This window comes from Malaya genurostris, chromosome 1 (assembly GCF_030247185.1).
Source record: "Malaya genurostris strain Urasoe2022 chromosome 1, Malgen_1.1, whole genome shotgun sequence".
In the NCBI taxonomy this organism is placed as follows: domain Eukaryota; kingdom Metazoa; phylum Arthropoda; class Insecta; order Diptera; family Culicidae; genus Malaya; species Malaya genurostris.
The window spans coordinates 147,349,574-147,373,867 of record NC_080570.1 but is presented as its reverse complement, the minus strand read 5'-3'; the positions used below and the strand labels follow the sequence as shown (position 1 = coordinate 147,373,867).

Genomic DNA, 24,294 nt, shown 5'->3' with positions numbered 1-24,294 from the left:
ATACGCAAAATGTCTGTATGTGTATGTGTGTATGAAACGTATTTTTTTAGCACTAACTTTTCTCGGAGTTTGCTTAACGGATTTTCACAAACTTAGATTTAAATGAAAGGTCTTGTGGGTCCATAAAAAATTACTGAATAATGTTTGGATCCGACTTCCGGTTCCGGAGTTATGGGGTGAAATGTGCCAAAAATTAAAATATGTGTGCTAACTTTTCGCAGAGATAGTGTGACCGATTTTTACAAACTTAGATTCAAATGAGACCATTCATTTGGTCTTTTACAAAACTTTTTAATTTCATTTGGATCCGATTTCCGTTTCCGGAATTATAGGGTAAAGTGTGTTAAAAATTTTATACCGTCACTTTAAGGGACGAAACAAAAAAACATAAAAAACTGTCTTTCAATCGGTAGTCATTATCAGTAGATGGCCGATTCTGGTTATTCTAACAAGATTCGACAAAACATATTTTGAAAACTACCACAGTATTACATATGATATTATGATTGATATTACACCACTAGGTGGATTCAAACAGGTTTTTATTAGGATAATTTCTTTCTCCAATTTATTCAGATTGATTCTGGTAGTTCGCAAAAGTATGCTTGTCATTTACGTCACATTTTCGGCGACACTCCTCAAATCGAATATATCAGTAATATCCCATTGGGTTTGATTTGTCAGTTACGTCACTTAATCGATTATATCTTCGGAATATAAGAGTCAGCTATATGATTTTCAAACTTGATCTACAGCCCAATTTTAGTCACGATCGTGCCCAAAATAATTGAAATCGGTTCAACCATATCCGAGAAAATTTAGCGGTAATGAGTTTTGTCGTTTACGTCACTTATATCATTATATCACCGAAAACGGAAGTGACAGCCATTTGAACTTCAAACATGTTTTTTGAACCAGTAGTAGTTTTCAAACTAGTCTAAGCTTGATAAAAACAGTTCTGCCATTTAAGAGAAAATTGAGCGGCGAGATAAAAAACGGATTTTGTCGCTTTAGTCACTTATACCATTATATATCCGGGATCGAAAGTGACAGCCATCTGATCTTCGAACATGATCCACGAATCAATAGTATCTCTCAAACGAGCCATCAGTTCAGCCATCGGAGCAAAAATGACGATAAAAGAGCGTTTTGTCGTTTACGTCACTTATACCATTACAGTTATCTCATCGAACTTGACCAATAAAAGCTTGCCAATGAGGCCTAACCTTGTTGAAATCGACCCAGCCATCTCCGGTAAGACAGTGAGTGGAAAGAAAAATGTATTTTTGCCTTTCTTATCATTCCAGTTCCGGAATTACAGGGTGATATGCAGCAAAAAAATGAAAATAATGTCAGTAACCTTTTTCGAAGATGACTCAATTTACCTTCTTAGATCCTACTGAGAGGTCTTCAAATGCCATTTTTATTCAGAATCAATTACTGAAACTTTTTGCAAATATCGGGCAACCAGTATTCTGTGAAATCTCCTCTCAAATTGAATTCTTGGATGAGAATGACTTTCAGTTTAGTCTAGTTTCCGATAAAAAGACAGTCAATTTAATATGGAAGTTTTTTAGTATTTTCATTGGAAAACTTGACTGATTTGTGAAAATCACTAGTATAATACTTTTTCAAAGGCTTTGTCCTTTTTCGTCAACCTTTTGAAAATAATATGGTTAAAAAAGTTTAGCCTTTTTTAAAAGACAGTCTAGATCAATTTTGGAAGAACTAAATATGCAATGTGACATTTTAGGACAAAGTCTACATGTCCAAATCTGAGACAATTCTGCCAACTGCGAATATGATTTAGTGCGAAATTCGTCAATTACAAAATGAATCATTTTCAACAAACAACTTTATTCAAAAAAATTCAAGTAATTATATACATATTTCCATGTTAATGGAAATGAATCATTATATTCTGAGCCCCCTCCGAAAAAAAATTCTGCGTACGCGCCTGACTGCAAGCATTGTCTTCCGGCACTTACACGCTCGTTCAAGTCTACTCTAAAGTGAATACAATTCCACTCACTTTCGCTAAAAGTGCAACTACTATATAATTAGTAAAGATTTATTCACTTTCGATTGAAGACGGTATTTGTCAAATTCAGATTAACATTTACTCACACGGAAAAGCCAACGATCGCAAAACAGCTAAAATATTAGTTGTTTTTCTGAATTTGATTGGTTAAAATCAACTTATTGATTGTTGTTTTAACTAAACTGTCTTTTTTCATTTATCGTGCTGGCATGACATACACTCTAAGCGGAAAATGAGGTGTCACCCGTGCAACTGAGCAATGACACAATCCCAGCAAAGTTACCTGTATGCATGAAAGCAAAAAATGTCTCAGTTGTTTCAACAAATTATTCAGTTATTTGAACTTCAGACGCCTATTCCAATAGATATTTTTACTGCTAGTCTCTTTGGAGGGCAGCTAATCGTTCACCACTTGAAATTTTGCCTAAGTAGCTGCTTATAGCATTATCACTTAACTCACAAATGATATAGAAATGCAACAAAAGACTAAAATTGGCCAGAAAAATGCTCACAGTGCATTAATAAATTTTTCCTCCATTCGCAGAATGGCTCTATGGAAGAGCTTTTTTGATTCCATTTTCAAGAATGTTGCTGATAAGCCTAACCCGATCAGATGGTAATAACAGAATTATAACAACTGAAGTAATTTATTTCAGAAATATTTTGCAACAAATTTTGAAATATTTTTGGCGTGTAAGCTGTTAAAATAACAAAAATCATAACAAAAAAGACTCTATCGGGAACAAAATCGTAAGAGATTTTGAAACGTTTGTATCACAATTATTGTTGAATTTGATATAACTACAGGAGGCCGAAAACAGAAATTTATAACAAAAGTTGTAATAAATTAGATAGCAAATTTAACAAAGAAAAACTATATCACAGCTAACTTTAAGCATAGTTTCAATCCAAAATTGTTGAATGATTTTTTTCTATTAAATGAATAACTTATTTAGTGATCTGATTTTTTCTTTTAGTTTTTTGAAATTCTCATCATTATATTTCGATATAAATTAACGGAAGAACTCATTTTTTCAATCAATGAACTTTATAATAAGTCTTGCAAATGAAAATAAAACATCATAACTGATTTTGTTATTATATAGTTACCATAAGTTTTAACTTTCAACTGTTCTCATTTGTTAAATATCTCAAAACAACACAAATTGTTATGCATATCAACTGTTGACATACTTGTGTTATGATTGTATTATGTGCATCTGATCGGGAATGCTAAAGATGCACTTTCAAGAAAATACAAATAGTACCACTTCACTTTACCAGCAAATTTTTAAGCGTTAAGCGTTTCAAATTACATTGACATGAATTGTCTGAAAAAGCATTATAAATAGAAATTAGACCGTAGGAACATCTATTTAATGCATGGAAAACTTGTTCTAAGATACTTCTGCATACCTTCACCTACATGAAATGGCCACTACTTAACTAACATAAATGACATTCATTTGCCATTGAAAATATTCAATATGAAACGATTCTGATGAAATTTGTTGTTCTGCGTTTTGCTGTCTTCGTTCTTCGTTCTTTGGTTATCTGAATGGTTATGACAAAATCAACAGATAAGTTAGTTAAAGCAATAACAGTTTAGTTGAAACAACCAGGGCGTGAAACAACAATTGCAATATTGTAATTTTGTGATCTGCGGGTTTTCCGTCCAGTGCTAGAAAAGTTTCAATTTTCGTCGAACAACTTCAAACTGACCTTTGAAGGAGCATAATCTGCCCTCACAACTACGGTGAAAGAACCGGGCCTGGTTCAACACTTGTAAAAAAAATCTTCTATAACATTCGTTGCCAACCTGTAATTGCTTCTACGGTCAATTTTCTAGCACAACCTTTTTCAAAGCACGACGAGTAAAATTTTACACGAATTAATTCCCAAATAATATAAACTTTTGGCGAAGTAAATTCCGAATAACGTAAACTTTAATTACGAACCCCCGCTTTAGTTGATGAAGGCTAGGGTGTACTACAAAGTCCGTATCTCGAATGGGGTAACTGAATGGAGAAACTCGATTCCAGATATACTATGTCAGGCCAATCAAAATCCATATTTGCCATCGTTACTTGAACTTTTTAACCAACCTTTGCTAATGATGCGTAACCTTTAAGAACTCTTTCCCCGTTTGCTAGATCTATACAAAAGAGGCACACAAGTAGAATTTAAACCTTTTGTGACATACGAAAATCAAATAACAATAAGTCGTAAAATGCATAAAAGTGTCATTGAGGGTTATTTAAACCTGAACAGTTAAACGATACTCCATTCGAAAGGATGAAACGGGTGGATGCTGCTGCGGTACAGCTTGATTTATTAGCCTTTTGGATGGCAGTTATTTCCACCATTTCCGAAAGTAGTTAGACAACAGAACGACGAGGGGGTCAGTCACATCTTAGGAAAACTACTTTTACTCATCCGTCACAATGGCTGAAACGAGCCGCCTACCCGAACCGAGGTGCTAAACCTATGCAAATTTCTTCGCGGAAATGCGCTTACACTTTGCATACAAGCACCGTACCTTACGTGCAGGCTTGCATAAACATCTGACGGTACACGGTTGCCGATCGATTCGACCGCATTTAAAACAACAAGCGTCATCATCCTCATCAGACACGCACGGCCAAAGACAACGATCGCCAATGACCGCTGTCGAGTCCGACACAATCGTCAGGATTTATCGACAGCTATTACTGCGGCAATCTTTCTTAATTTCGCCAACCAATGGACCGGTCGCCAAAACGAGGAGGACAAACTTCTCTTCACTTTCACTTTAAACGCCGGTGGCGAGACGTATGAGTAATCCCCACTTCCCGCTCCCCATCCGCTCAGCCGGCCCCCCTTGGCGACCAATTTGGTCATTCATCAAATTTTTACCATTAAACCTCATCGGGCCGCCAACGGTTCAGTACAGTACCGGCGGGCCCCCGGAATCATTCATCTGTCCATGCAGGCAAAACCACCCATCGTGGGGCGGCAGCAAACTGCCAGAGGTTCAGCGGGGGGGAGGAGAGGTCTTTACCAACAAATTACTTTCGATTTCGCGGTGTACTACCTGTTATCTTGAGCGAACAGGCAATAAAAGGGGAAAATATGCTGCATTGTTTGCGCTTCTGCGGTCTGGAGCTGCACTTCTGTGGGGGTGGGCACATGACAGGGGGGTCCATAAATCTCCCCGATGAGATACACACCACCTACGGGTGACCTTCGATCCGGCAAGGCTTGTTTAGTTTTCACTCTTTCGACCACGACGGCACCGAAATGGCTGTTTATGGCAGGCAAAGTGGCATGTTCAATGGACGAAGCTAATTTTAGTTTCGCTACAGGTATTACAACACTTGCGATGTCCAGAAATGCCTCGGGCTCGAAATAACAGGGAAAATATTCTAGAAGTGCGGTTTTACATCTTTTTCATAGATCCTAAGGGAATACCCCTAGTAACAATTTTTGTTACGCTAGCGTGTTTGTGACTAGTTTGCAACCAGATATTTGAGTGATTGTTACTAACATCTAACCACTTGCATGACTCAAAAAGCGCAGTTTCTACTAGTTGTTAAATCGGCTAAAAATATGTTGTCGTTACGTTGTAATGCCATACTGAAATAACTTATCTTTTCATAACTTGAAAATAACTTGTTCTCAAGTAAACTAGTTGAAACTTAGTCACCATCGACATTATAAACATTGAATAAATCCAGAATACTTTTCTATCATCAATAAAAAAGCAGAAGAGTACTTTAAATCACAAACTTGATACAAGGTACAAATTTCACAACGATCCAAAAACTGTCGAGCGGAATTCAATTTTACTTAACTGTTTTTTATGCGCCTTCAATCAAAATCTGTTTATAAAGATATAAAAAATAAACAACAAAATAACCCTATGGTCAGAATGCTCAAAATTATTCCAAGTAGAGTGATTTCTCATCATTTTAAATTCATATATCATGAGAATTATAATATTATCACAATCGATGTTCAATCCCTATATTATTTTTTCGTGTTTATGACAGTGCATAAAACAAAAATGACTATTCTGCCTTTCACTATTTTCGGCAAAAAGTAGTTTTGAAACAAGTAATATCCTGGTTTTATTTATGTTTCATACACTTCTTGAGACTCCATATTGTGTTCGCCATATTCAAGCCAACAAAGGTTGTTTTGTTTGCATTTTCGTTATCATAACGTTGGGAAAACCTACCGATAACTATCTGAATCAATGAAGAAATTATATGTTATAATCTTGTAATATCTAAGTTATTACTACATCAATTCACAGTAACGATTTACATATACGCTTACGTATTTATAATGGTTTCGCAACGGAAAATAAACCTTTTTTCAACTAGTAGCTAAAAGCATAGCTGTGATTAAAGATATGTTAGAATCAAGTAACGATAACTTACAAACGATAGTTAGTTCAATGTTTACGTTATAAAGAAACACTGCTGTCACCTTGTTTTAACCAGTATAACATAAAAACATGTTCGTGCTCTTGTTGCAACACAGTTGGGTTAAGTGGTATCAAAACTAGTTACGGGTTGCTACTATTGAAGTCAAATAAACTTATTTTCAACTAGTAGCTAGAAGCATAGTTGTGATTAAAGATATGTTTGGATTAAGTAACAATAGCTTATAAATTATATTTAATTCAATATGACACGAAGATGTTATGATTGGAAACCTAAATAACTATTTCGTAACTAGTTATGTTATGATGAAACATTGCTGTCACCATGTTTTAACCAGTTTAACATAAAAAACATATTCGTGCTCTTGTTTCAACATAGTTTGGGCTTTGTCGTATCAGAACTAGTTGCGAATTGCTACTTGGGACACTCAGTCTATTCCCTGGGTGACTTGAAAGGAGATGTAACAAAATAAAGAGCACTATGAACTATGAACAGACATTCGAAGTATAGTCAAAAATTAGTCCCACTTGAACGTTAGTCGAAGATGATTTTTTCGTTGACCCCTAGGGCTATGGTCTGCTCCATTGCACAGTGGGGAAAAAACGATCAAACACGCGACTTTGCTCAATAATTTTATAAAAACATGAGCAAATATTTTCAAAATTAGTATTTCTTAGGCAAATTTTTCTGTAGAATCGATTTATGATAGTTAGAAGATCCGAAAAATGTATTATCATGCCCGTTTTGCTCCAATTCTTCTTTTTGCTGATATTAGTTTGAAAACTAATTGTGAAACTCAGGAAAAAATTCAATTCCACCAATCGGACGGTATTCCTGACATGCTCATAAGTTAGATAAATGGATTGTTTTTAATAAGATTGACCGCAAACAACTGTATTCTGTTTTACCCCCAGGCATTTTCTTCCGTGAATTTACAGAAAAAAAAGTTCTACTGATCGGTGTTTGGACCAATTTTGGTTAAACAAGACAGTTCTATGTTTCGCATATAACCTCAAATAATAATTTAGTGTTCAAGATCGCATGCTTCGTGCTACATCGTTTTACCCCAATTTTCCGACAAACATAATTGTATGTTTAATTCAGATTTACAATCCCGAAGCAGATCCAATATGACCTACCAATATTGGTTCATATCACGTGCAAAACATCTGTGATCCAATTAAACACAATGAGAATGACAGTACTAGCCTGTTTAACCCGTTTTACCCCAATTTATTTCATAAGTCGTATTTCTGGTTAAACTTTCTTTCGCATACCGAAAGCAGGCTGATTGCGGTTGATGAAAATCAATTGATATTACGAAGAAAGACCTGAAAATTGGATTACAAATAAATTCAATGTGGAGCAGGCCCGTGCGCAGAGGGGGTTTTGGGGGTTTTAAACCCCATCCCCCCCCCATGAAGAATTTTTTTTTACATTAAGTTTCATGAACAATGGAGTACTTATTATATTAAAGTGCAAATAACTTGACAATTCATACTACGTTTTCAGAATTTTTTTTACAGTTTCAATATTTTGGATGACGCAACTTTCTTTTCCTAATTTTGACGCCTTTCCCACTTTCTGCCAAGTGTTACTGGAAATTACTTGTATAGTGCGTGCCCGAAGTACCGACTACCACCGCTCTCAATAACGCGCATCTTTTCTCTAGAGTAAAGCCCAATACTCACATGCAGGGGAACGTCAGAAATTCACTTGAAGCACTTGATATTTGTAATGAAGACGCGTTTCCAAATGTCCACCAAATGCTTCGCGTTCTGGCAGTTTTGCCGGTAACAACGGCGACGAATGAACGGTCTTTTTCAACATTGCGTCGTCTCAAAACTCACCTCAGGTCGACAATGGCTGAAGAGCGGCTAAATGGTTTAGCCTCACTCCATATTCATCGCGATATCGAGGTGGACACCCAAAGAGTTCTTGAAGAGTTTTTATCAGTACCACGCTGAATAATTCTATTGACGAATTGTAACTGAAAACTTTAATAAAATAGAATGCCTTCATTTGAACAAAAAAGTTCAATTTTTTATCAATTTATAAACTGACATTATTTTAGCCCTCCCCCCCCCCCTTTTAATGATTTCTGCGCACGAGCCTGTCAGAATTCGTTTTACATTGTCAATATAGTGGATGAGGTGCCTTTTCGCCTTTTGGACACCCCCAAAAAACAAAATCTTAAGACTCAGTTAAAGGATAAATTGGGGTAAAACGGTATAACAAGATTCGTGCGTTCATTGAATTCATTTGTAATCCTATTTTCAGGTCTTTCTTTGTAATATCAATCGATTTTCATCAACCGCAATCAGCCTGCTTTCGGTATGCGAGAGAAAGCTTAACCAGAAATACGACTTTTGATATAAATTAGGGTAAAACGGGTTAAACAGACTAGTACTGTCATTCCCATTGTGTTTAATTAGATCACAGATGTTTTGCACGTATTATGAACCAATACTGATAGATCGCATTGGATCTGCTTTTGGATTGTAGATCATATTTCAACTGAATATTATAACTAGAAAAGAAATTGAGTAAAACGGTGCAACGAGTTTTCTGCTGTCAATAAAACTACATGCAATCGATTTGTTAGACTTTTTTACATAGGAAACACTCTATTCGCTCTTCTGCAAGTTCTTCGGTTTCATGTTATATAGTTAAGCTTGAATACAATGCAGTATAAAAAGGGAACTTGGGGTAAAATGAACATGATAGCGTTTCGTGCGGTCCTTCTAAATACATGGAATCGATTTTACCAACCATTTTACACCAAAAAAGGGCTTTGTGGTCAGCTGTATCATGCCTCCAAAAAAAATCGGTTGGTTTAGAATTCTCGGCATATACGGCGTTGAGGTGAAACAGCAAAAGCAATTTGAACTGTTCGACAACTTCGGATCGACGAATGTGTATTGTTGTTAACGTTACTTACGATGCAAGGTCACACATTAAATTGGTATTTCGGTGCGGTACTTGACCAGTTGTTTTTTCCGCTATGTCCATACGGCGCTTGGAATCAAAATTAGACAGAATGTTCAATCCAATCGCTCTTGAGTAATAGAAAAAACTGAATACAGTACTCATCAGCATAGTATGGCTTGATTTATTTGTAGCACGGTTTCTTTTTGGCAACATAATTGTACGACTGTGACGTGTCAAACCTTATAGTGGAAATTCTGCATTACATTTTCATAGCTAAATCGATTGTAACTGTCTTCAACGGCAACCACGGGAAAAACGAATTTTTCATGTCACTCAAATATATTCAAGGAAATATGTATATTTATTGAAATTGTCCTGTTTATTTTAACAGCAGTTTAAAGAGCTTTAAGATCCTTCATTTTATAATAAGTTTGTGAAAATCGAATCAGCCTTCCCTGAGAAAATGAAAAAAAAGTTCCGGACCACTATTTACGGTATTTGCAGAACTAGAAACCGAAAGCTAATATTTCCGAAATGAAATTTGTTGATCATCAACTAACAAGTAGTCTTCTAAACATCTAAACACTATGCTCGTTTACTGAATTTCCCTAACGGAGACGATGGTTTTGAAGGAGTAGGCGACATATCAGTAGGTAAGAATCGCTATGATTGGTCATTCAAAGCAAAACTGAAACTGCGAAAGCCCTCGGTTCTATAAATATAAGCAAAATTATACCTGATGTTTCAGTCTTACCAGGCAGCATATGTCACGAGAAGTGATACAAAACGTTTGCATGCTCTGACAGGCTTGCTTTGATCAAACCATCTGGTTTTCAAAGAAGGGCGAATCTAACATTGACAGCAAATGGAGAGAAACATCGATGAATGGACTCTGGTTGCAGTTCCTATTTATTCCTATAAGATTAATTTTTGATAAATCGATGAACTGTTGGTTTATCTTTAAAAGGTATGCAATTTTTTACAATTTTCCTCTATATCCACTGAATAAATCAACATAAAAAGGGGTTCACCCTTTTTCGATTTGTTTACTACTATGCTCCCTGTGTAAATCGTGAAGTTACGCCCTCGCGTGTCGTTCGTGAAATTGGCTGCACGGAGAACCCACAGATCACCAAATTACAATTTTGCAATTGTTGTTTCTCGCCCTGGTTGTTTTAACTAAAATGTTGTTGATTTAACTAACCTATCTTTATGTCATTTATGTCAGTTACGTAGTGGCCGTTTCAATTTAATTGTAAACCAAGTTTTTCATGTACCGAATAGAACAGTTTAAATGTTTAAATTTCACCTGAGAGAATCTAAAACGCTCTTCCAGCGAGCCATTCTGCAAGTGGAGGAAAAATTTCTTAATGGCCCTGTGAACATATTGCTGGTGAATTCTTGAAAATTTTAAACTTTCGTTGCATTTCTAAATCATCTGTGAGTTTAGTGATAAAGCTAAAAACAAGGCAACATTTCGATGTTCAAGCAATGAATGATGAGCTGCCCTCGATAAGACTAGCAGAAAAAAATATTTATTGCGATAGACGGTTTTAGTTGAAATAACTGAATAATTGGTTAAAATAACTGAGATATTTTATGCTTTCATGCATACAGGTAACTTTGCTGGGATTGTGTCATTGCTCAGTTGCACGAGTGACACCTCATTGAAACGTTTCATTTTCCGCTTAGGGTGTATGTCATTGCTTAACTGTAATGTTTCGTTACTCGTTTGTGGTGCATGTCTTTGCTGGGTGTCATTGATAAACTGCCAGCACGATAAATCAAAAATGACAGTTTAGTTAAAACAACAATCGTTTAGTTGCACCAAATTTTTAACCAATCAAATTCAGAAAAACAACTAATATTTCAGTTGTTTTGCGATCGCTGGCTTTTCCGTGTGGTTTCAGCGACTAAAACAAATCTGCGGGTAATTTTAACGTCTCATTTACTATTTCCAGTATTAAAATGTTCGGAAACCATCTCAAATAACGAAAGTTTCACCCTTCCTTTCAAGCTAGTGAAGTATCGCCTTGTTTGTAGGCATGGAACACGGACGACGAAACTTACATAAATGAAAGGAATGAGAGTTTCTTTGTATTACTGAGATTGATACTTTTGTAGAATTCGAATTTTTAGGTAGCATTGAAGGATTTCGAAGTGTTTATTCGTAGGAGAGAGAAACTCTATTTGTTTACTTTTGTAAGATTCGCCCTTCTTAGAGTTGGAAAAAATTGGAAAACTTTTGAATGCTCAAGATCAGTTTTCAATTTTTATTGCAGGAACACGTTTTATTAGTAAAATATTTTTATCGCTTCATAACGCATTCCCAAGCGAAATCTCATGCTATAAAAATAATTTCATGCAAGTAAAATTTGAATACAAATTTGGTGTGCACTTAAGCTAACAATATGTATAAATATAATTGCATACATTTCAGTTACTGATATAATTTCGTCATATACAAAAAAAATAAATGCAAATTCTGGCCAACAGTATATTTGTATTTTGTATTTTTGATCGGCAAGTAATTTTTTGGTAGCGTGTAATGAAGGTAATATTGATACTAGTGATAAACCTGATATGACACAGATTGCGTAAAAAAACAAACTTTTAACATCATAAACGAAAAACGAAAAAAGAAATACACTCAACTCCGGTGGTAATTAGGTTCCAGACAATTTCAAACAAGCCGCCTAATTCGAATTAATGATTTAGCTCAATTTTAACTCTACCAGTACCGGTAAATTACGTTCCACCAATATTGACTTGACGATCGTTTTCCTTCGTGACGATTATTTTTGGAACCATTTGATGAACTGATGATTTTAATGATTCAAGGTAACGCTGGCTTAGATTGGAAATTAATATTAGTAGTACTGCTTACGTTGTACATTTCCAAAACAAATAATAATCGTCTGTCATAACATGTGAATTAATTAAAGTTTTTCTCTTATCTGTACGTGAGAATTCAGTTTGTGTAAACTATATTTAACTGATGATGACTTTCTGGATGATTGTATCTTTATCAACAACAAAAATTGCTTATCGCTTGTCAGCCGTCTATTGTTTTCTCTTTTTTTTGGGCAACCTGAATTAATCGTGTCTCAGAGGAAAACGGCAACTTGAAAGCAGATGAAAAAATCCTATAAACTGTTATAAAACAAATTATCAGCAATTCATTTCCAACAGACGTTCTTCCTAAGCTGTCAACTTTGACCGCCGACCGCGCTTACTTCACTGCTTGTTTACTTTGTCAACTGGCAGGGCTCTACTCGCCGAACGTCGCACTCCGAACAATGCTAATCAAAACGAGTGCAATCAGCTCGACACGGTGCTGTCAAACCCCATTGTCATTAATCGTCATAATAAAGATGCATTTAGTCACAGCTACAGCCACAATAAGATTATGTTTTGGTTGTGACATTTTTCTGCTTTGTTTCAAGAAAAAAAAACGAAAAGCGTAGGCGTAATCATCTCACTGTTCGTCGCTTGTCAGATGTGCCTTGGGAACATCCGTTATGTCATTGATGTTGAACATTCACGGAATTATCATTTTTCTTTGCATTAAAATCCAAATTAAGACGGTGTTATGCATCTTAGAAATTCTGTTGCAATTAAGCTTATTGAAGCATTCCATTCGGTATGTAAAATAAATCGACAAACAGAGAAGAAAAAAACGGTGTCTTAGCAATAGTTTTAATCACATCACATTAACATGCTCATTACCCTGCCAAATAGAGCATAAAACATGTGAATTTCAAAACATAAGCATACTTTCATGCAGGCAGCTACAGCCCAACAACGGCATCGTCTCCAACTATCACCTCTCCCACCAAAACCTAACTGAATTACTTTTAGTCAGTCAAAAGCAAAGGTGTTTATTGATATTTACCCATAACATTGCCTACACCTAATCTAAGCAGTCCGGTGTACCCATCAGTCTGACAGTTGGAACGCCGAGGTGCCCCACTGGTTGCGTGTGGTTAGTTTCGATTTATTATTCACCACGGCCGGCGAAGATGCGACCGCGCCGACGTAGCCGCAAAAGTCAAACACCTTTGCTTCGTTCGACGGCGCTAAACAGCTGCTGGTTTTGTTCCAATATGCATAGGATTTTCATCTAGTTTTGAATTACAAATTCATCCTCGCCTCCTCTTTTCACACTCAAATTCGCGTCATTACTCAATAATTGATTAATTTTATTTCTTTTCTTTGCTTCCAGGGATCAATCTGTGGCTTCGTTCCGTGGTCTGGGGTTCGTGAGCAACGTGCGCTCTGGACGAGTGTTTTTGACCCCAACTTGACGTTTGCGGTTGTGTGGTGCGGTGTTGTGTGATTTATGATAGATTTTTTTTGTTGATTCGCCTGAAGTACAACCACATCCGAAGTGCAGTGCGGTTTTTAGGCCAAAACTCAGTGCTCTTTATCCCAACAACGGAATGAAGAAAACGCTTATGTGCTGTTGTATGAGTGTGTGTATGTTTTTATTAGTGGGCTCAAGAAGTGGGAAATAGAATCACACAAGGCAATCTTGTAGCCGGAATTCGTCTGACCCATCAGTGTGAATCGAATATATATGGACCAGAACTGATGATATGGATTGCAGCATTCGGGCGGTATAAAGGTGTTCCGTACGAAGATCGTGGAGAAGGTGCCAACCGAGTTCCGGAAGAAGCGGCGATGGTGATGGTGTTACTGCTGCTGCCGTTGCTCCTGTTGGCATGGTAACGGTAAGTTTCCATATGATATAGGTTGTTACGAACCGATTTTCTGCCGAACCGAAGCGATATTTGGTCATGATTCGAAGTGTTTTTTTTGTATGCTGTTCGGTCGACTGATTTGGCATTAAAAATCCAAATTTGATACCCTCCATCTATTGAAATTAGCATGTAACGGTAATTGTAAGTATATTTGCAGTCGAACCCATGGTAACGTGTAAAACTCAACTTTTATTCTCTTATCTTGCGGTATTATCCAAAACAAAAATTTGACGTGACACAGGAATGCAGTTCCCAAAATAGGAGTGATCGAAGCGACATCTGCAAGTGTTCGCCAAGTTTCTGATTCAAAATTTGACATCCAATTCATACGGGAGCCTGGTAATCTGTTATCTGGGGATTTTCAGAAAATTCAAAAACGTTTTCGGTATTACAGGATGAAGAATGATTCCAACTATTACATAATGTCATTTTCGCTTGAAACTGAAACTAACCCAGTTCCGACCGTAACTACACTTTTTCACTTGACATAAATTTAAGCATGCCATGATTTTTTAGGCGTTGACACACGTGCAAACATACTTTTTGTGTCTATATCGAAGTAAACTTCAGCTAAATTAGCTCTGAAGGTAATGAAAAGACTTATCTTCACCTGCTTTGAATTGTAAATTGAGGTGAATCACGAAGCTCCTGTTATGTGCATCTATAAAGACGTAAATTAACACGATTTTTTCTAAGTGTGTATGCAAAAAAGTTGCGAAAGCCTCAGAAACATTCTCAAAGCAATTAAAATATTTAGATCCTGTTAAATGATGACCAAACAAATTTCTCAAATATGGATCCCACAAAGGGGTGTCAAATGTCGATCGATCAATCAAGTAATTGAAGAATAACCGTGAAAGTCAACTGAAGTTTGAAACTAATGTTCGATTACTAATCTAATGGAATAATTCGAAAAAAATCAAATCGATAAAAAATCAAGTAATCAATTAAAACCTCGGATGATCGATTCAAATGTTATCGATCATTTTGAAAATTATACTCGACTATTGAAGAATTTCTCGATTATTTGAAAATATCCGAGAGTGCTAATCTTACATTGCTAATCTTACATCGCACAGTAATAAAGAGTGATTTTTTTTGCTGGTATCTTTTTGGCAACACTGTTTTTGACAGATAAAACGTGAATCGTGTCTTGTATTATTGTCAAACTTGTTCAGTTTGGTCTATAAATTAATGCATGAATCGAGTTACAACAACTAACATTCGGTGAATGTGCGTTGTTAAAGTTGAAGCAAGACCCACTTTTTTATCGAAAAATTGTATTCAGGCCGTGATTATGGGCCGTTAGCATCACCGGGCTGTACTTCTTCAAAGGCGACGATGGACGAAACGTTACTGTGAATGGCGAGCGCTACCGTGTGATGATTGACGATTTTTTTGCCTAAAATAGAAGTATTAGACGTGCCTGACATGTGGTTTCAACAAGACGGTGCCACATTCCACACGGCACGCGAAACAATGACCAAATTGAGAGTCGCCTCCGGTGAACAGTTTATCTCACGTTTTGGGCCCGTCGATTGGCTGCCTAGATCGTGTGATTTGACGCATTTGGACTATTTCTTGTGGGGCATGGATATCAAATCCTATACCTCTTAAAAAATCACTCTTTATAAAGTGATTATAGACCAATTTATATAAAAAAATGTACAAAATCATTTCCTTATAGTTATGGGTTTTGGTCCCGCAAGAGTACCGGTTTTGTGCGAAGTATATATAACTATTATCAATTGTTATGTTTCGCCTTCATCTCATCGGTGCGTTAACAGTTTATGTTTAGCTGATAAGGCCAACCAAGGTGTTAAAAATTTCCTTCTGATATTTTTTAAGGAAAAAGTACTCTATTGAATTGCTTCTGTGTTACAACCAGACAAATTTATGCGATACTGTTTTCAATAACTGAGCGCAGGCAAGGCTTTTCCTGGTCGTTTTTATCCATATGCTGTCCGACCTCGCTGGCGGTCGTTAAGACCTAAACAAGCAAAGAACCCTGACATAGAGTTGACCGGGCAAACGAAGCGATTGTAGGTGTGTTTGCGAGAGGTCGCCTCTACCGACGATGGCTTGGCAATCAATTCAGTCAACCTTGGCTTTGGTTATCTGGCTTTGTCACATCATCCATGATATAAAGAACCCGGATTTGTTTTTTTTTTAACTTAGCTATTCTTATGTTATTTGAGATGAATAAGATAAATAATAAATTCGGCGGAATGACTCTTGGCTAAATGACTCTTTCGGTGAAATGACTAACGAGTAAAATGGCAAAATTCATTTTTTCCTTTTACGTTTCGTCTTTGACTCATCAATGAAAAGCAATTCGAATTGACCTGACATTGACAGGTTGTAGCTATTTAGCATTTTATTTTTTTATTCGATTCGTCATTGCAAACCATGGGGCTATAGCAGCTCAATTTGCGCTGGTAAATCGAAGGCGAAGGTGAAATAAATCAAATCGTTATGTGCCGGTTATTTTTAACCAAAGTCTCGTAAATAAGTAAAAAAAATGTCAATAACTTTCCGAAACATTAGAAAACAAGAGCGATATCCAAAAAAACATGACAAACAGCAAAAGCCCAAATACATATTTGGGAATAACTCTACTTCATGCCTGCGAGAAATCAGAGCTAAACTTGTCAGAAAAGGAATTCAGTTCAACTTCGAAACGTTTAGGCATCGTTCGCAAAAGACAAGCAGCATTCTACCATTCTACTAGCTCGTGACCTTTGCTTTGCACAACAGCTCATATGGAATGAATGCCTGAGCTGTGCGGCGGAGAAAAGTATGAACTGGGCTTGTTCGAAAGTCCAAGTGAAGCGTTCCTGGTTGCGAAACAGTACCGTTTTCGTGCAACGCATTCTCAACATCCGGTAAAAGTGAAGGCTTTGGATGCTTTCCAGAGCGGATATTTTCTCACGGAATTGAGCAATTCGTGGAAAAACAATTTAAATTAACAAACGAAGTGTTGTCAAATCGGTCGAGTGACAATCTACTCTCAAAGATTATTCCGATCATTTCATGAATATCTGCAGTAGTTTGCGGCTGAACTGTGATATGTGTACAATTTACTAACCGTAATGTCGTTTTCGCTTGAGAAAACTGAAACTGACCCAGGGTAGTTTCATCAAACAAACATTTTTCACGAAACTGTGTTGGGTTTGCACTTAGCAACGGGGGTTTGAGCAAACATGAAATAAAAACCAGGTTCGAAACTGAGTTCAGTTCAACAACGTTGACACTAGGTTCGATACTAGCTTCAAGCAAATAGTTTAACAGCTTTTAGAGTGAAAACTGGGTTGGGTTTGGCATCAAGCGAAAACGATATAAGTAATTTTCAACTTATCAGAACCATTATCGATATTGGAAAGTGTGAGGAAAACCAACCCGTTCGGTAATGGCTCTTACATTACCCATCCGTTTTTATTTCGGTTTAAAACTAAATTCAAAGGGTTTTTATTTTATATGAAAGTTAGTTTTTCAAGTAGATCCCTGGAACCGAAAGTTTCTCAATTACTGAAAACATCCACTTTCTTGCTGCCTAAAAATACACACGGAACTTCCAAGAAATTGAAAGTACAGAACAAGTTCCGCGTTAAATTTCTTGTTGCCTAATACCGTTTTCGTTTATTGATCAGAGCAGCCCGAGAGCTGACCCAGAGCCGCCCAAACAACTTTTAATATGTTTGTTTTAGCAACCTGGTGTCGCTCTAGATCGGACTCCAATCGCGTAGTTTCGCTCTGAAAATTTTCTCGGGTCGCCCTACGCATCCATGCGAGTTTGTTTATTTTTTCTTTTTTTATGAGTTGTTGTTTAGGGCGCGTACCACGTGTTCGTTTTACTCGGAGTCAGAGTCGCCCGCGTGTAGGTTCAAAAACGAAAACGGTGAACATGTGGTAATATTTGACAGCTAGAAGTCCAGAATAAGTTTCGCGTGAATTTCTTCTCTGCTTAAGAAAAGACGTTGTAATTTTTGACAGATGGAAGTACAGAACAAGTTTCGCGTTAAATTTCTCGGTTTTTTTAAGAGAACACGTAATAATTTTTGACAACTCTCGGTTAATTTTTCAAAAGGGCGTATAAGCAAGTGACAGTTTCTCTTTGTTTACTTTCTCTTCTATCAATTACCAAGCGGTTTCCACGTTTATCACTCAACTCTTTGCATGAAATGATACCCGAAACTTTCGACTTTCAAACAGAATAATGATATCAAAGAAAATCTTTTTAATCACATCACAATAATCGAAAGAGAGAGTGATTAAAGAGTCACTGTCACTTGCTTATACGCCCTTTTGAAAAATTAACCGAGAACTAGAAATACAGAATAAGTTCCGAGTGAACTTTCTAGCTGCTTGTCAATTTAGTTCAGTTTCAGATCTCTTCCGTGGCCGGGACTGCCGGAATGAGAAGGACCAATGTTCTTTGACGATTCAAAGAAATTTCTCGGTTCAATTTATTTCGTCTTATTTGTATTATTAAAATTTTTAAATGAAAATTTCCTATCTGTGATAAAGCTAGACCTACTGTGATTCTGATTTTTTTCTCTCAACACGTGGTAATTTTTGACAGCTGGAAGTATAAAATCAAATTCTGCGTGAATTTTCTCGCAGCTCTGCGCTGCACTGAGTCTGCGTGGATCTTTTGGCATCTTAAAAGTACAGATAAAGTTCTACGTGAACTTTCTCGCTGCTTAAGAGAACACGTGGTTATTTTTGACAGCTGAAAATAAAGAAAGAAAATTCAGTTCTGAATTTGTCCCTTTTATCACAACTTTCGGTTAGTTGGGTAATTAGTTTTGATTTTAAAGTTTCATCAATATTATTTGTTTCGCGAATTCGATCAGTGGCAATTTTTGCATTAACCCTTCTTGTGGGAATATTTGCATTCTTCTTCGATGGACCTCTCTATTCACTTTAAAACCTATATGCCTAATTAAATACAACCGTGAGACCAGTGCTCGACGATAACCCTTCAATTGCCATAGATGTCTACAACCGCACAATCACCACACCTCTCTGTCGTTCGAGGAACTGTTTAGCAGTGCTCCACAGCACGGCAAAATGGCACACTTCACATTCAGCCTTTAGCTAATGTCAAAATCTGCTACCAGTGTTTCGCAAAGAAAACGCACCGAATATGGCTCCGTCGCAAAATGCCTTAGATTGAATGAAACTGTTTCAATTTCACCCCTTCATTAAACAATTAACATACTTCACACAAAATTACACTTCTCGCCGTTCTGAGGTTTCCACAGAGTCCCTTTCCCTTTCGGTAGGTGCCATTCAACGCTGCATTCAACGGAATTTCATGACAATGGACCCCTCGCTCTGCACCTACCACCTTGACTAGCCCATCAAAAACGTACAGAAACCTAGCCAAAAGTTTGAAGCAGCAGGTGGCGCCCACTTTGAATGGAAAAAAAACTTCAACTGCGAAGGTGGGAGGTGGGAGCAGCACTTGTGCCGACAACAATAGCGTTGGCTGCACTGTTCGAATGGAACCGTTCTCTATTGTACCCAACTATGGTGGTGATAACGGAAGGTAAACGGAAGAAGAAAAGGTCTGCAAAATGCCTGCGATTTTTCTGAACGTCTTCATCGGTGCGCGTTGGTGTTATTTTGGGTGAACTGAAAGAATAGATGAGAGCGAGAGTTGTTTGCATATTTGGCTTGACATACCTATCTTGACAGTAGCAAAATAGCAGCAGAGAGAAACACTATTGTCAACGAAGAAAAAAAAACACCTGAAACTGTCAAAGTAAACAATTCACATCCAGATGTCAGATTTGGTTTCGTAAGTCACTTCTGTGAATCTAGTCAACAAAATCATAAGTAAACGCTTCTTGAATACTATGCTGACTAGATGGATGAAATCACCTATCTGCGCGTATGAGTGAGAAATCTGTGGCAATTTCCGTTTGACATTTCAGCTTACTGCGAGGGGTGCGCGAAGTGCTTACTACGTACGTGTCAGATAAGAAGCCGTTTCACGACGGAGTTCCAATTTTTTTGCACAAAAGAAAGTGTGACTCGTGTGAATACTCTGCGCTACGTATGCGCAGTACAGACAGATCGAGAGAAGCTGTGCACGCTCATTTGAAATCCGAAAACCCCCTCAGCGGCGGCGGTGGCACTGGTCCCTTCCCCGGTGCCCCGGGGGTGACACGTACGCTTCTTCGTGTAGAAAATGCACCTAACCTCCTCTGTAATTATGGTAGGCCTATTACGTGTTAGGTTTTTTAGGGCGACCTGGGCCGGATTTCGCGCTAGGTTTTAACGGGTTATTAGTTGCCAACAATGTGTGACTAAATGTCGAACAAAAGATTAGGGCGCTGAATGGAACCCGAGAGGAAAGTTTTGGGAACTTCTTCGGGTAAAAATGTCGTTGCTGCCGGTGCTGTGTTTGTTCACGTTAGTTTTTAGACGGTGAGAAATAGTGATGCGTTAAACTTTCAACCCACGCCTCAACTGTCATTCTAATGTTTTAAATGAAAGTCAGTTCAAATTATCACAGCCTCGATTTCTTTGGATATGCCATTTGACTTCAGATTTAGTTGGTTTTGCATTTAGAAATAATGCCAGTGTCAGTCGGTGATCGCGAAATGCTCCTATGAAAGTTTGCAAATGTAGGTTGTGGACCATCTCGCGAATTATTTTATGTTTTAGTTAAAGAGTCAAAGATAAATCAAAGAGTGAAAGAGTCAAACTATCAAAGAGTCAAAGAGAAGTCAAAGAGTCAAAGAGTCAAAGAGAAGCCAAAGAGTCAAAGAGTCGAAGAGTCAAAGAGTGAAAGAGTCAAAGAGTCAAAGAGTCAAAGAGTCAAAGAGTCAAAGAGTCAAAGAGTCAAAGAGTCAAAGAGTCAAAGAGTCAAAGAGTCGAAGAGTCAAAGAGTCAAAAAGTCAAAGAGTAAAAAAGACAAACAGTCAACGAGGAGTCAAAGAGTCGAAGAGAAGTCAAAAAGACAAAAAGTCAAAGAGTCAAAGAGCCAAAAAGTCAAAGAGTCAAAGAATAAAAGAGTCAAAAAGTTAAAGAGTCAAAGAGTCAAAAAGTTAAACAGTCAAAAAGTCAAAGAGTAAAAGAGTTAAACAGTCAAAGAGTCAAAAAGTCAAAAAGTTAAAGAGTCAAAAAGTCAAAGAGTAAAAGAGTCAAACAAGTCAAAAGTTAAAGAGTCAAAATGTCAAAAAGTCAGAGTCAAAAAGACAAAAAGTCAAAGGGTCAAAGTCAAAGAGTCGAAGAGTCGAAGAGTCAAAGAGTCAAAAAATCAAAAAGGTAAAGAGTCAAAGTTTCAAAGAATCAAAGAGTCAAAAAGTCAGAGTCAAAGAGTCAAAAAATCAAAGAGTCTTGCGAACGAATCTAATTTCAGATATTTAGTAAATATTTCTATACTTTCATACTTTCAGTCAAAGAAAATACCTAAATAAAAAGTTTCAAATCATTGTCAAACAAAGTAAGTTTTTTCTACGATTTTCTTACGTTCTCTTCTTTGCAATTATTATTCCACTTGTTATTATATTATTATCAGAACGAAATAAATCCAAATAACTTTCCATCCATCAAACTTTGAAATTGGTCGCAATTTTAGTTAAATTATAAGTTCTATTGTAACAAAACCGCGGTATTCCTTCTTAGAGTAGAAACAAAGATATTGCTTTCGATTTCATCACAATCCGTTGATGGAAAATTCTTCAATCCGCAAATAACACGGAGACTCTATTAATGAGATGACTATTGGTACAATAATCCTAGTTGTTTAAAGCTTCGAATAAATGCAAAGCTCTTGGAAATCAAATCTGTTGGCGAAATTATGTCCGCAGCTTCCATTAGAAATTTGCAAAATGTAATACAAATCTTCAAACCTGGCAACGAAACGAATCCTAGGCAGGGTTACCATGTTTACAGATTTTTCTATAAAAGCACAGATTTTTTCATATATTTTTCGAAGCAGATTGTGCGTCACAGAACACTGACTTTTCCAAAATTCTCAGATTTTTAGATCCTTTCTCACAGATTTCTACAGATTCAAAACAAAAATTTGCATCACATATTGCGTATTTTATACATAATTGAACTCCTGCGAAAAAAGTTACACGAAGTACACAAATACTAATAAGCCCAGTATATGAAAACTAGTGATGCCACGTACGCCGATTTATATTTGAATTTATTCTCTGAATTTTAAAAGGACATTTTCGAAATTTAAATCTTTAGAGCGTTTGACTTTCATTTTTGTTTGTAAAAAAGCGATATTTTTCTCTTTGTGGCTGCAACAGTTTGATTGCTCAAACTTTTGAAAGCCAATTTTAAAAACTGATTTTAAAATGGCAGCTCTGATTCTAGGTTGATTTTTCAAATGGCCGTTTAAGCAAGTGACAGTTTCTCTCTGTTTGCTACTTCTTCTAGCTGTGGAAGTCAATTCACGCAATCAATGCACTAATTATTGCAATTATCGCTATTAGAAGTGTTAAGCACTCGTGTGCTCCAGTTATGTCGTTAACATTAACCAACCGTCTTTTTCATGGTCTCTGTATTTTTCGTTTCACTATATCTATCACGCCTCTAGCCTTTCAAACAAACGCATTAGTATCTGCCATGAATCACTGAAACACGTACCGAAACAACATTTAAAACAATTTTTTTACACAATTTTTCGAAATAAAACAATAAAAAAATACAGATGGAAGAAATCGCTGTGAATTCAATATCTTAACGGTTATAATTAAATAGACGGATTTTTATCATGAGTTAGCATACACAGTTGTTTTGAATTTGAACAAAATTACATTTTATTCGAATGTTGAATATCGATGAAATAATCGCCAATTGTTCGACGCCTCGATCGATGCACAGCTTCCAACTAGCCAGCTCGCTGACTATGGACGAACGTGAGGCCATAAAGTTGTCCAGCGCAAAATGGCATACTATGTGAATGAAACAATACTGATACTAGCAGCGAAAAAGGTTTCTATTTAAATATTCGAGTCATAGCTAGTTTTTATCCAAAAAGGCAGAGCTAATGGGAACAAAAATACAATATACAGAATTCTCATTTTTTTCCGTTTATTTAAGGCCTTGGCCTCGGTGGCTCGGAATTCTCATTATTCTGGTACAGATTTGCTTATTTCAAAAGAAGAAAATATCAAACAGTTCTAGAGGATCGATTTATGGGTCCTTGAAAAATCGAATTATTGAACTTTTTCGATGTTACACAAAATCAAATTTATTTTCTTTGAATGCAAAGCTTCTGCTATTGAAAATAATTGCCATTTTTTTAGTTCAAACGGCACACAATATAAATGTTCCATAAGGTTAAAACATACTTACCGGGAGTAACTGCTAGTAACTCGACTCCCTTTCCAACACTAACTTTGAATTCTTAATTTTAAGGGCTGAGGCCAGTGTGTTTTAGGGCGTTTTAGAGGGCTATTTTCACGCTTCAAATCTGATTTTCTCAAAAACGGTAACGAATTTAAAAAAAACCCAACTGACAATCTCTTAGAAAATTAGTTTAGATTATTCTGTGAAAATTTCAGAATGATTCATTGACTCTAGCGGTCGGGAAAGTCTTTTTTCTGAAGGAAGAATTGCTTAGCTGAAAACGCCGTCTTTCAACTTGTTCATTGAATATCTCGCCTTCAAAAGCATGGATCAAAAATGTATCCTGACAATGTCTAAATAATTTAGTTTAGATGCGATTAGTGCATAAAAACATATATGTTGTCGCGATAAAAATTAAGTGAATGTTATTTTTGTAATAGTAAGTCCATTTCTATGGCGACACCATTTTTTTCTGCTCTTGTATCCTGGTAACGTAACGAAACATAAGAGAGAAATAAAATCGGCTCAGCAAGGCTGCCAAACAAGCGGTAGCTTTATTGGATTTTATGTGATGTAGTCAAACTTGTAACCGAAAATATCAAAACTTTCTTGTCCACTCGGCCACATCGAGAGTCATTTTGCACATTAGCGAGAGAGCATTGAGGGAAATGTAATACGCAGAGCGAGCCACGTGGTTATACGCGACCTACTGGCCTCAGCCTTTAAGAATGTTTTTTTGTTGTATTCTCCACTCTTCAAGTCTTGTACATATGTATGCTTGTTAATGTTTAATAATTGTATT

General features: G+C 36.7%; 1 protein-coding gene across 4 annotated transcripts in view; it reads left to right on the top strand.

Moving 5' to 3' along the window:
• The window catches only part of LOC131426144 (uncharacterized protein DDB_G0284459-like), a 99,617-nt gene that overhangs the window by 48,146 nt on the left and 27,177 nt on the right, over nucleotides 1–24,294 (top strand). For all 4 annotated transcript variants that reach the window (XM_058588604.1, XM_058588605.1, XM_058588603.1 and 1 more), the window contains one exon: nucleotides 13,628–14,135. The gene's annotated coding sequence lies outside the window, so the exon portion shown is untranslated. The remainder of the gene's footprint in view (nucleotides 1–13,627; nucleotides 14,136–24,294) is intronic.